Genomic DNA, 14,032 nt, shown 5'->3' on the forward strand with positions numbered 1-14,032 from the left:
ACCTCCATCTTTCCCTCTCTCCCTCTCTCTCTCTCTCTCTCCACGTGACGACCTGACCACTAACAGCTACGTATTAAGCGATGACTCCATACCCTGAGGTTACAAACCGGCTCAAACCAGTTCAGTGCATTTAAACTGTACTCTGTCTCAAGGCAAGAATAAATACATTTTTTCCAAAAAAAATAACCCCCACCCCTTCTTAAGGGAACATGATAGGTTTGCCACACATACCTTTACTGTACTGTCTCATAATCAAATTATCAGCCAACCAATAAATATATATATATATATATATATATAGGCCATATTGGCATAAAAAAATGAGATACTGGATCACATCGTTATTGGTTTTTCTGACGATATTGATGTTGGCACTGATCCCTCTCGCTCTCGCTGTTTGTTTTTTTTTTTTGCCTGCAGATGGCAAATACAGTAGAACCTCGGTTTTTGTACTTTTGGTTGAAAATTCATTCAATTTCTACCACTTTTCCTCACAAATGTCGCACGGGTGCTGGAGCCTATCCCAGCTGTCTTCAGGCGAGAGACAGGCCACACCCTGGACCGGTCGCCAGCCAATCACAGGGCACATATACGTAGACAAACAACCATTCACACTCACATTCATAACAATGGACTTATACTATTATATGGATTGTATTCTTATTATTGGCTGCACGGTGGTCGTGTGGTTAGCGCGCAGTTTGCATGTTCTCCCCGTGCATGCGTGGGTTTTCTCCGGGTACTCCGGTTTCCTCCCACATTCCAAAAACATGCTAGGTTAATTAGCCACTCCAAATTGTCCATAGGTATGAATGTGAGTGTGAATGTCTTACTGAGAACAAACACTTTGCTAACAGCACTCGATTCATCACACTGCAACTTAATACTCAAAAGGTGTATAAACAATACTAATACTAATTTATACTGATACTAAAATACTAATACTAAAATAGTAATTTCGCAAGAGACCAGGGTTCAATTCTACCCTCGGCCATCTCTGTGTGGAGTTTGCATGTTCTCCCCGTGCATGCGTGGGTTTTCTCCGGGTACTCCGGTTTCCTCCCACATTCCAAAAACATGCTAGGTTAATTGGCCACTCCAAATTGTCCATAGGTATGAATGTGAGTGTGAATGTCTTACTGAGAACAAACACTTTGCTAACAGCACTCGATTCATCACACTGCAACTTAATACTCAAAAGGTGTATAAACAATACTAATACTAATTTATACTGATACTAAAATACTAATACTAAAATAGCAATTTCGCAAGAGACCAGGGTTCAATTCCACCCTCGGCCATCTCTGTGTGGAGTTTGCATGTTCTCCCCGTGCATGCGTGGGTTTTCTCCGGGTACTCCGGTTTCCTCCCACATTCCAAAAACATGCTAGGTTAATTGGCCACTCCAAATTGTCCATAGGTATGAATGCGAGTGTGAATGTCTTACTGAGAACAAACACTTTGCTAACAGCACTCGATTCATCACACTGCAACTTAATACTCAAAAGGTGTATAAACAATACTGATACTAAAATACTAATACTAAAATAGTAATTTCGCAAGAGACCAGGGTTCAATTCCACCCCCGGCCATCTCTGTGTGGAGTTTGCATGTTCTCCCCGTGCATGCGTGGGTTTTCTCCGGGTACTCCGGTTTCCTCCCACATTCCCAAAAAAAAACATTCTAGGTTAATTAGCCACTCCAAATTGTCCATAGGTATGAATGTGAGTGTGAATGGTTGTTTGTCTATATGTGCCCTGGGATTGGCTGGCCACCAGTCCAGGGTGTACCCCCGCCTCTCGCCCCGAAGACAACTGGCATAGGCTCCAGCACCCCCGCCACTCTCGTGAAGATAAGCGGTAGAAGCATAGCACCCTTCACTCTCGTTTTTTTTTTTGTTTTTTTTTTTTTAGAAATTGTTGTTTTGGGGTTGACCTTTTTATGACCTTTGAGCAAAAATATGCATATTTAAGCTAATTATCTTACATATTTTGTGCCTAAATGTTCAATAACACAGAAATCCAGTGTAATATCTGTGAGTTGTTGCATGCGCCTTTAAGAGGCGGGGCCTGGGAAGTGATGTGTGTGTGTGTGTGTGATGTTAGCCAGCTAGAGTTGACTGTGTTAGCAGTGTGGAGTTGTGGCTGACAGCAGCTCCTGGATAAATATTCACTGCATATTTATAATAATAAAGTTTTGTAGGTGTGGCGTTGTAATGTACTGTATATTGTACATTTTATGTAGATTTAAAATATGCATATTTAAGCAAATTGTCTTACATATTTTTGGGCCTAAAAGTTCAGAAATGCAGTGTAATATCTGTGACTTGTTGCATGTGCCTTTAAGAGGCGGGGCTTCGGGGTCAGCCAGCTAGAGTTGACTGTGTTAGCAGTGTGGAGTTGTGGCTGACAGCAGCTCCTGGATGAATATTCACTGCATATTTATAATAATAAAGTTTTGTGGGTGTGGCGTTGTAATGTACTGTATATTGCACATTTTATGTATATTTAAAATATACATATTTAAGCAAATTGTCTTGCATATTTTTGGGCCTAAATGTTCAAAAACACAGAAATCCAGTGTAATATCTGTGAATTGTTGCATGCGCCTTTAAGAGGCGGGGCCCAGGAAGTGACATGTGTGATGTTAGCTAGCTAGAGTTGACTGTGTTAGCAGTTCCTGGATGAATATCCACTGCATATTTATAATAATAAAGTTTTGTAGGTGTGGTGTTGTAATGTACTGTATATTGCACATTTTATGTAGATTTAAAATATACATATTTAAGCAAATTGTCTTACATATTTTTGGGCCTAAAAGTTCAGAAATGCAGTGTAATATCTGTGACTTGTTGCATGTGCCTTTAAGAGGCGGGGCTTCGGGGTCAGCCAGCTAGAGTTGACTGTGTTAGCAGTTCCTGGATGAATATTCACTGCATATTTATAATAATAAAGTTTTGTGGGTGTGGCGTTGTAATGTACTGTATATTGTACATTTTATGTATATGTAAAATATACATATTTAAGCAAATTGTCTTGAATATTTTTGGGCCTAAATGTTCAAAAACACAGAAATCCAGTGTAATATCTGTGAATTGTTGCATGCGCCTTTAAGAGGCGGGGCCCAGGAAGCGACATGTGTGATGTTAGCTAGCTAGAGTTGACTGTGTTAGCAGTTCCTGGATGAATATTCACTGCATATTTATAATAATAAAGTTTTGTAGGTGTGGCGTTGTAATGTACTGTATATTGCACATTTTATGTAGATTTAAAATATGTATATTTAAGCAAATTGTCTTACATATTTTTGGGCCTAAATGTTCAAAAACACAGAAATCCAGTGTAATCTGTAATCTGTGAGTTGTTGCATGCCCCTTTAAGAGGCGGGGCCCAGGAAGTGACTGTCCATGTTAACATCTCAACTCGTAGCAAAACAGGAAGGGTGTGTGTTTTTGTTGGCGTTTATTCATTAATCATTAAAAATGTATGTAGTAATTAAAGAGTATTTATTCATTATGAATACAATTATACATAACTGTGATGTGTAGCTTATCGTGATACGTATGGTCATGTGATACATATTGCGTCAATACCCGCCCCTTTAATTGAGTAGTTTGTTACTTGATCAGTCTTCGGGGCAAACAAAGAGATGCGGCAGATGAGGTGTCGGGGGGGGAAAAAAGATGGCCACCCTCGCCATCAACTGGGGTGGGGGGGGCATCAGATTAGCTTTGACGATCCGACCTAACGATGTCAGGCGTGTTTGATTTTTTTTTTTTTTGCGGATGAAGATCTCGACTCGCGTGTCGGTATGAGATACGTCGGGCCTCTCGGCTCTTTGTCTCCAACTTCGCCATCAGCCCGCCTTCTTCCCGCCTTCCAGCCGCCCCCTTTTTGCCACGACCCCCCCTCCACCCCCACCTCACCCATCAGCACCCTCACATGCGTGCACGCCCCCACCCCTCAGGCGACAGCAGAGCAGGAATTGATTAGTGGCACCGCTTAAAAATAGATGACTGGTTGTCATGGTAACGCTCACAATGAGCTGTTGTCTAGTTAAATAAAGAGTATGGTTGTGTCTCGGCGTGTGTGTGTGTGTGTGTTTTTAAAGATGGCAGGTGAAGGTGGAGGTAATTATCTTGCCACGGTTTGCCGCCGCCGCCGTCGCCGTCGTATGTGATTCGTGTGCGCCGCGCCAAGACTGCGCGATGGCTTCGGGCAACAGGAAAAAACACTTCTCAACACTCATTGGCTGCGAAGCCGCATCACAGTCATCAACTCCGAGCCGCATCACGCAGTCCTTTGCAGCTTCTGTTGCTATGGGCGCCATTCTGATCATCGCGCTCATTAGTATCAAGAATCGGCCATATGCAAATGTCGGTCATATTCCCCCAACGGGCCCCCCCTTGTCCCCGACATCGTTTTCCAGCCAAGACTGCTGTTTGTACGCAGGTACTTGAGACGCTGCTCGGCTGGCGGTCTCGGCCGCCGCGTTGTGTCGGCGCGGGGAGGGGTTTTGATTTTCTTCATCCTCGGTTTTAAATCAGCGGGAAAGCAGGCGCACGGCGGCGGCGTGTGCTCCCCGTGAATGAACGCATGTGTTCTGGCGAGCGGCACGGCGCTAGTCGGCTGTCACGGCACCGGGCGACCCGTACTACAGCTGTGCGTTGATGCTGAGTCGCAACAAAAGAAAAAAAAAAAGAGTAGCAGCGGGTACGATTCCCGACGTCCACCTGCATGACCTCCATACTGCAGACCCGCCATGGAATCATGAACTTATGTTCATAGCACGGCGATCCATCCTCACTATGGTGGCAGGGGTATGATGGAATGGTGGCCAGCCAATCACGGGGCACTTCCACTTTTTTTGCAGCCCGGCTAAATAAGCACTGATTCTCTCACGGTGCACCTGAACGCATCATCAGTGCAGTGCTTTGAAGCTATATATACTGTATACTGTATTTAAATCCATCTGTTCATCAACCACACTTCCTCATTCTCATTACATGAACCCGAGATGCATTCAGGGACACTCCAAACATCACAAAAAGTATCTGAACCTTTTGGAATTTCTCACATTTCTGCATAAAATCACCATCAAATGTGATCTGATCTTTGTCAAAATCACACAGATGAAAAAAAACAGTGTCTGCTTTAACTAAAACCGCCCAAACATTTGTAGGTTTTCATATTTTATTGAGGGCTGCACGGCGGACGAGTGGTTAGCCTCGGCCATCTCTGTGTGGAGTTTGCATGTTCTCCCCGTGCATCCCTTTTCCGGGTACTCCGGTTTCCTCATTCCCACATTCCAAAAACATGCTAGGTTAATTAGCGACTCCAAATTGTCCATAGGTATGAATGTGAGTGTGAATGGTTGTTTGTCTATATGTGCCCTGTGATTGGCTGCCCCCCCCCCAGCTCCCCCTTTGGCAGCCATAACTTCAACCAGGTGCTTCCTGTAGCTGCAGATCAGATTAGCTGTCGGTCACCTCGTTCATTCCGTTCACAAAAAAGAACTAGTTCTTTTGACCCGTTCGTTCATGACCGACACACCGATTGACCGACATGACCTCGTTCATTCCGTTCACAAAAAAAGATCTAGTTCTTTTGACCCGTTCGTTCATGACCGACACACCGATTGACCGACATGACCTCGTTCATTCCGTTCACAAAAAAAGAACTGGTTCTTTTGACCCGTTCGTTCATGACCGACACACCGATTGACTGTCGGTGACCTCGTTCATTCCGTTCACAAAAAAGAACTAGTTCTTTTGACCCGTTCGTTCATGACCGACACACCGATTGACCGACATGACCTCGTTCATTCCGTTCACAAAAAAAGAACTGGTTCTTTTGACCCGTTCGTTCATGACCGACACACCGATTGACCGACATGACCTCGTTCATTCCGTTCACAAAAAAAGATCTAGTTCTTTTGACCCGTTCGTTCATGACCGACACACCGATTGACTGTTGGTGACCTCGTTCATTCCGTTCACAAAAAAGAACTAGTTATTTTGACCCGTTCGTTCATGACCGACACACCGATTGACCGACATGACCTCGTTCATTCCGTTCACAAAAAAGAACTAGTTCTTTTGACCCGTTCGTTCATGACCGACACACCGATTGACCGACATGACCTCGTTCATTCCGTTCACAAAAAAGAACTAGTTATTTTGACCCGTTCGTTCATGACCGACACACCGATTGACCGACATGACCTCGTTCATTCCGTTCACAAAAAAGAACTAGTTCTTTTGACCCGTTCGTTCATGACCGACACACCGATTGACTGTTGGTGACCTCGTTCATTCCGTTCACAAAAAAGAACTGGTTCTTTTGACCCGTTCGTTCATGACCGACACACCGATTGACCGACATGACCTCGTTCATTCCGTTCACAAAAAAAGATCTAGTTCTTTTGACCCGTTCGTTCATGACCGACACACCGATTGACCGACATGACCTCGTTCATTCCGTTCACAAAAAAAGAACTGGTTCTTTTGACCTGTTCGTTCATGACGGACACACCGATTGACTGTCGGTGACCTCGTTCATTCCGTTCACAAAAAAGAACTAGTTATTTTGACCCGTTCGTTCATGACCGACACACCGATTGACCGACATGACCTCATTCATTCCGTTCACAAAAAAGAACTAGTTATTTTGACCCGTTCGTTCATGACCGACACACCGATTGACCGACATGACCTCGTTCATTCCGTTCACAAAAAAAGAACTGGTTCTTTTGACCTGTTCGTTCATGACGGACACACCGATTGACTGTCGGTGACCTCGTTCATTCCGTTAATAATTAATACATAATTAATTAATATATTATATTACAACAAATTTTATTACTTAATTAATATATATGTAATTAATTAATATATTATAATACTAATATTATTACTTATAATATATTAATTAAATATATGAATATTATAATATTACTAATATTATATAAAAATATGAATCATTAAAATATGAAATTCACATTCATTACCACATAAACGCACACAAAAGTACCCAAAATTGGTACCGTCTAAGGCATCAGGAGCGTATTGGTTCAAATGTGAACCCATCCCTGGTTGTGATGATATGTAGTATTCCACACTGGTCACTAGGAGGCAGTAATGTTACACGGATGAGGCAATACCCAGTACAGGAAGTACTACTGAACAGAACACAGAAAAGAACATCAAGAAGAGACTCTCCCCATGCTGACGTGTGTGAGTCTGTGTTACGTTTGTATTTCTCTTACGTCTACGACATTGGGTAGTAAGAGTGTAAGGCTGACTATAGGGGTGTTATTTCATGTCTCGAGGTCTCTAATACATTTTGTTTTTTAAGTAAACATGTATTTTTATCATTCCCTGCTCACCTTTTTTCACCCTTGAATACGCTTGCATGTTTCCCTGCTCTCCCTTTCAGTTTGGAGTTGTGGATTTGGCTGCTATTTTCAGGGGAGTACTCATGATGTTGGCAGGTCTGCCATGGTGCTGGGACAGGATCCTCACAAAAAATAGTGAAAAGTGACACCCTACGGCAGGGGCGTGCTACGCTTTTTTCACTGAGAGCCACATAAGGAAAAATGAAAGGATGCAAGGGACACTTTGATATTTTTTTGACGCTAAGAAGTTATCTATTATGTTAAGTTTTATTTATATATATATATATATATAGTTATGTTCTATATATATAGTTATATAGAAACTGCATCTCAGCTTTGTGATATAAGCAAATGACTCGTACAAACTTTGCTCTTTCCCAACATTTTGGTTAATTTTGCAAATATTTTAACTTCTTTTTAAGTATTCTCTATAAATATTGGTATTGTGGTATTATGACTTTATTCTCACAATGTTTTGAGTTTATTGCCATAATATTAACACTTTTACAGCTGTTTTTTCCCCCCATTTCTGCTGTTTTTTTATTATTGTCATTATTTATTATTATTATTATTATTATTATTATTCATCTTTTTGCCTTTTCTTTCCCAACATTTTGGTTAATCTTGCAAATATTTTAAGTTATTTTTAAATATTCTCTATAAATATCGGTCTTGTAGTATTATGACTTTATTCTCACAATGTTTTGAGTTTATTGCCATAGTGTTAAATTTTTTTACAGCTGTTTTTCCCCCAATTTCTGTTGTTTTTTTATTATTATCATTTATTATTATTTTTTTAAATATATATATTTATTTATATATTTATTTTTTTATATTTATTTTATTTTTTAAATTTTTTTTTTTACTATTTCAGCTTTCTTGTACATTTTCTTGTTTTGATTATGACATTATTCCCATCATACTTGATGTCATTTTCATTCATTCATTTTCGACCGCTTATCCTCACGAGGGGTGCTGGAGCCTATCCCAGCTGTCTTGGGGCGAGAGGCGGGGTACACCCTGGACTGGTGGCCGGTAAGATCAGTAGTTGTAATATGGTCCCAGTCTGGGAGGCGATGGTGGCGTCTCCCGGCCCAACCAGTCCAGAACCATCATGTCCTCCATGAACCTGAGCGTGACCTTTTAAAAACGGTGACACTGGTGTACGGTTCCACGCGTTTAGCTAGCGTGGATCAGTACTGGTTATAAGACTTAGTTAGGACTTAAGTTGCTACCCACTTGATGTTAGATGTCTACGACGGCTGCCATTTTTGAAAACAAATTTAGACGGACGCAATAATTGCATAAACGAGGGCGGTTTTGCGATTAGCGACAGCAGATCACCAGCATGCACTTAAAGTTTGCTTTTTTTTTTTTTGGGCAGAAGGCTAGGAAAGTCTAGCTTGATCCATCTAACAACCCCCCCCCCCCCCCCCCCCCCCCAACTGCACTTAAGCGATAAGCAGATGAATCAAACCCGGCTTGGAAAAAAATGAAACGGTGCAATGCTTCCCTGGTGTCGGGGCGGCGGGGGGGTTGGGGGTGTGGGTGGGGGGGGGGGGGGGGGGGGGGGAGGCAGAAGGCGTACCGGGAGGATTGGCGTTGCGTCAGCCGAATGAATTGTCACGATGGAAGCCATGCGTGAAATGAGCGGCACATTTCCACGCTGCGGTTGCTTGTTACCTCCACACATCGCTGCTTCGGCCCTACCGGGACGGGGCGTTAGGGTGCCGCTTTTACGTTTTTTTAGCGGCGGGCCATCTGATGGACAGTGTGTGTATTTGTGTGTGTGTGTGGAATTAAGATTTGGCGTTATGTCAGAAGAGAGCTGCTAACGGCGTGCGTACACTCGCTCACAAAGCCGTGCGAGGACACAAAAAAACCGCGTGTATTGTGGCTGGGTTATTTTTTAATAAAGCATCTACCACACACACACACACACACACACACACACACACACACACACTTCCATAGCCTCTCCTGATTGGCCGGTGTAACGTGAACAAATGACGCCTTGAGCCCACGGGCTTCATGTAAGGGGCCCTGAAAGTAAGCATGTGTTTATTTTTACAGTGAAAGAGAGAGAGAGGGGGAGGGGGGGGGCGGAAAAGGGTTTGAGGAATTGGGGGAGGGTAGAGGAGCAGGGAGGGGTTTCTTTGTGGTACTATACAGCTGGAACAGGAGAAGAAGAAGCAGAAGAAGGGGGGGGGGGTTACAAAATGTTGCCTTCTGTCGGAATGTTGTGCCGTACGTGGATGATGTCTGGAGACGCCGCCGTTGCTGATTTTACGCGTCCGCCCCCTAGCCCCCGCTTTGCCCCCACCCCCAGGTTAAAACAGTGATTTTCACTCAAGGTGGCGCAGACGTGGACCCGCCATCAACCTTCTGCTTTCTACTTTTCGTCTCCTGTTCTTTTCCTTTATTGCCTCAGCCTGGCAGCGTGCCCACAAGCCAAAGGGGCGGGGTGGATGCCGGTGGGAGGGATTATTGAGACGGGACGGGTGGGTTGGTGGGTGGGTGGGTGGGGTTTTATGAGGAGAAACAGGAGAAAGAGTGTGGCTCGTGGAGCAGCTGACTGAAACAGTCATTATATTATGTAAAGGCAGTCGGCGGCGATGGCCGCGAGGAGGAGAAGAAGGAGGAGGAGGGGGGGGGGGGTGTTGAGGGGCGCCAGCTACTGACGTGCAGAGGAGGGGCGGCCCTGATTGGCTCATCAGGCGCCATTCTCAGCAGTGCTCGTTAAAGGTGGAGACTTGGCAGAGCGGGAGCTTCTTGTGTTTTTTTTTTTTTTTTTTTTTCTCTCAGCAAATGGAGGCGACCGCTCGGCTCCGACGCTGCGTCACAAAAATTAATTAGCGAGGAGGTTGTGGCGTGGAAGGCTTGGTTGCGTCACGGTTAGAGCGCCGCCGTGCCTTCGAGAGGTTGATGCGGATGTGAGGGCGAGGACGTAAATGTCACAGGAGGACAGGCGCCCGAAATAGATGGACGGTCGATATAAAGTTATTCTTTAAGAAAAAAAAAACACTGACTTCTTTTTTTTTTAATTTTAGTTAATTTTTTTTATTTGTTATTTTTTTATTTGTAATTTTTTAATTTATTTTTAGTTTTTAAATTTTGTAATTTTTTTATTTATTTCTTTTTTTTAAACATGATTTATTCACTAATGGTTTACTGGTATAGCATTATCTTATTTTATTTTATTTTTTTACTTCTAAACTCTCAAAACTTGATGCAACTTGACACAACGCAGAATGGGGAAACTTCAAAACTCATATTGGTACTTCATTGTATATTTTTAGGTACACATTTGGAGTGTTAAGTTACTGTGTGATGAGTTTAGTGTTTTTTTTGCAAGCATAAACATGGCTAAATAAACTAATAGACATAGACATGTTTTTGGAATGTGGGAGGAAAAACCGGAGTACCCGGAAAAGAAAACCCACGCATGCACGGGGAGAACATGTAAACTCCACGCAGAGATGTCAGAGGGTGGAATTGAACTCGGGTCTCCTAGCTGTGGGGCCTGCGCACTAACCACTTTCTATGCCGCATGTCCTCCAATGAACTGCTTTGCTCAGACACAATGCAGAATGAGAAACTTCAAAACTCATATTGGTACTTCATTGTATATTTTTAGGTCCACCTTTGGAGTGTTAAGTTACTGTGTGATGAGTTTAGTGGGGGGTTTTTTGCAAGCATAAACATGGATAAATAAACTAATAGACATAGACATGTTTCTGGAATGTAGGAGGAAAAACCGGAATACCCAGAGAAAACCCACGCATGCACGGGGGAGAACATGCAAACTCCACACAGAGATGTCCGAGGGTGGAATTGAACTCGGGTCTCCTAGCTGTGTGGCCTGCGCACTAACCACTTTCTATGCCGCATGTCCTCCAATGAACTGCTTTGCTCAGACACAATGCAGAATGGGAAACTTCAAAACTCATATTGATACTTCATTGTATATTTTTAGGTACACCTTTGGAGTGTTAAGTTACTGTGTGATGAGTTTAGTGTTTTTTTGCAAGCATAAACATGGATAAATAAACTAATAGACATAAACATGTTGTTTATGGAAACTGGAGTACCCAGAGAAAACCCACACATGCACGGGGAGAACATGCAAACTCCACGCGGAGATATCCAAGGGTGGAATTGAACTCGGGTCTCCTAGCTGTGTGGCCTGCGCACTAACCACTTTCTATGCTGCGTGTCCTCCAAATGAACTGCTTTGCTCAGACACAATGCAGAATGGGAAACTTCAAAACTCATATTGGTACTTCATTGTATACTTTTAGGTCCACCTTCGGAGTGTTAAGTTACTGTGTGATGAGTTTAGTGTTTTTTTCCAAGCATAAACTAAATAAACTATAAGACATAGACATGTTTTTGGAATGTGGGAGGAAAAACCGGAGTACCCGGAAAAGAAAACCCACGCATGCACGGGGAGAACATGTAAACTCCACGCAGAGATGTCAGAGGGTGGAATTGAACTCGGGTCTCCTAGCTGTGGGGCCTGCGCACTAACCACTTTCTATGCCGCATGTCCTCCAATGAACTGCTTTGCTCAGACACAATGCAGAATGGGAAACTTCAAAACTCATATTGGTACTTCATTGTATATTTTGAGGCACACCTTTGGAGTGTTAAGTTACTGTGTGATGAGTTTAGTGTTTTTTTGCAAGCATAAACATGGCTAAATAAACTAATAGGCATAGACATGTTTTTGGAATGTGGGAGGAAAAACCGGAGTACCCGGAAAAGAAAACCCACGCATGGCCGAGAGTGGAATTGAACCCTCGTGTCCTAGCTGTGAGGTCTGCGCGCTGACCTGATCTTGCTGTCATACTTGGGAAAGTCCAACTTGACCATTGGAATCAAATTGTTATTGTTTATATATTTACTACTGTGTTTTAGCAGTACTTTTAGCATTGGGGAGGGTATAAGTAAGTATTAGCTTCCTAAGTTTGTTATATTAGTGTTTTTGTCGTGATTATGTATATTAATAGCAAAACACATGCGACTACTTAGGTTTTGAAGTATTTGTTGTCAGGCCGCCTGCACATACGTATAATATTTTGTGAGGTGTCATATTCATATAGTTCATACTAATATCCCTGACGGGGGGGGGGGGGGTATCCCAATATTCATCACTGTCGATTCCGGAGATCCGAGCTATTATTAGTTGGCCGTGTTTAACCCACTTCTGTCTGAATGATCAGCTGCTCCCGCTGTCTGATTATCCGTGTTGGGATGAGTTTTAACGCGCTTCCGTGACGCTGGAAATAGAGCAGTCGCTTCCCTGCATTATTCAATGTTTAACTCCTGTTTTCCGAGTCGGAGTCCTTTTTTTTTTTTTTAGTGGAGGACTCGTGACCATGACTGGTTTATACACAGGAGAACAAGGACGCCGTTGTCATATCCTCGTGTTTAATCCACATTTGGTGTGGAGTTGAACTACCGAGTGTCAGTCAGGCTCATGTCAGATAGTGTTTGAGTGACACTTCTCGATAACTATAAGCAATAACTAAAGATAAAGTAAATAAAAGCGCTAAAACCGCCCCGCTTTTAGCCTTGTTTTTAGCGCTGAATGAATGTATGGATATTGTATTTTAATGCATCTTTTACTCAGTTTTTACTCTATTTTTATTTATTTTTCTGTACTGTAAAGCGTCTTTGAGTACTCTGAAAAGTGCTATACAAATAAAATGTATTATTATTATTATTATTATTATTATTAAGAAAGACTCATATAAAGTAGGATATGACAATCTGTACCTGTACATTTGTCCTTAAAAAAAAAAAATAAAAAAAAAAAGTCACGTGACTCGGAATATTTGGTGTCCAAATCCCAAATCGCGTTAGCCCCTCAGGTCGTCCCGGGCGAAATTTTGTCATCCATAAAAAGAATCCCGACGTAGGAATGCTGCCGTTTCCGGTAACTAAGATATATTGAAGCTTTTTTCTTTTTATATACTACATTTTTTATGTATTATTTTTACGTTAGGGCTGCACGGTGGACGAGTGGTTAGCGCGCAGACCTCACAGCTAGGAGACCCAGGGTTCAATTCCACTAGTCGGCCATCTCTGTGTGGAGTTTGCATGTTCTCCCCGTGCATGCGTGGGTTTTCTCCGGTTACTCCGGTTTCCTCCCACATTCCAAAAAACATGTCTATTATAGAAAACACTTAACAGCACTCGATTCATCACACTGCAACTTAATACTCAAAAGGTGTATAAACAATACTAATACTAATTTATACTGATACTAATACTAAAATGCTAATTTCGCAGGGGAGGGCGGCACAGCTAGGAGACCAGGGTTCAATTCCACTAGTCGGCCATCTCTGTGTGGAGTTTGCATGTTCTCCCCGTGCATGTGTGGGTTTTCTCCGGGTACTCCGGTTTCCTCCCACATTCCAAAAACATGCTAGGTTAATTAGCCACTCCAAATTGTCCATAGGTATGAATGTGAGTGTGAATGGCTGGAGACTGACAACGTGTGTGATGAAAGAATTATGAGGCTGTTCAATTTTTAACCCTGAAGATGACTTTAGTGGTTTGAGTCCCCAGTTCCCATGACATTTATGCTAGGCTACTGTTACTAGTAACAATATGAACCAAAAAAAAGCAC

The 14,032-nt window shown here is 42.6% G+C and overlaps 1 protein-coding gene across 2 annotated transcripts in view; it reads left to right on the plus strand.

The window, feature by feature from the left end:
* Positions 1-14,032, plus strand: part of gatad2b (GATA zinc finger domain containing 2B) — a 51,607-nt gene that overhangs the window by 13,746 nt on the left and 23,829 nt on the right. The window contains exon 1 of one of the 2 annotated variants that reach the window (XM_058046282.1): positions 7,145-7,234. The exons of the other annotated variant lie outside the window; for it this stretch is intronic. The gene's annotated coding sequence lies outside the window, so the exon portion shown is untranslated. Of the gene's footprint in view, positions 1-7,144; positions 7,235-14,032 lie in introns of those variants that run through there. 2 annotated transcript variants of the gene reach the window in all.

The sequence above is a fragment of the Doryrhamphus excisus genome, chromosome 14, assembly GCF_030265055.1.
Source record: "Doryrhamphus excisus isolate RoL2022-K1 chromosome 14, RoL_Dexc_1.0, whole genome shotgun sequence".
NCBI lineage: Eukaryota > Metazoa > Chordata > Actinopteri > Syngnathiformes > Syngnathidae > Doryrhamphus > Doryrhamphus excisus.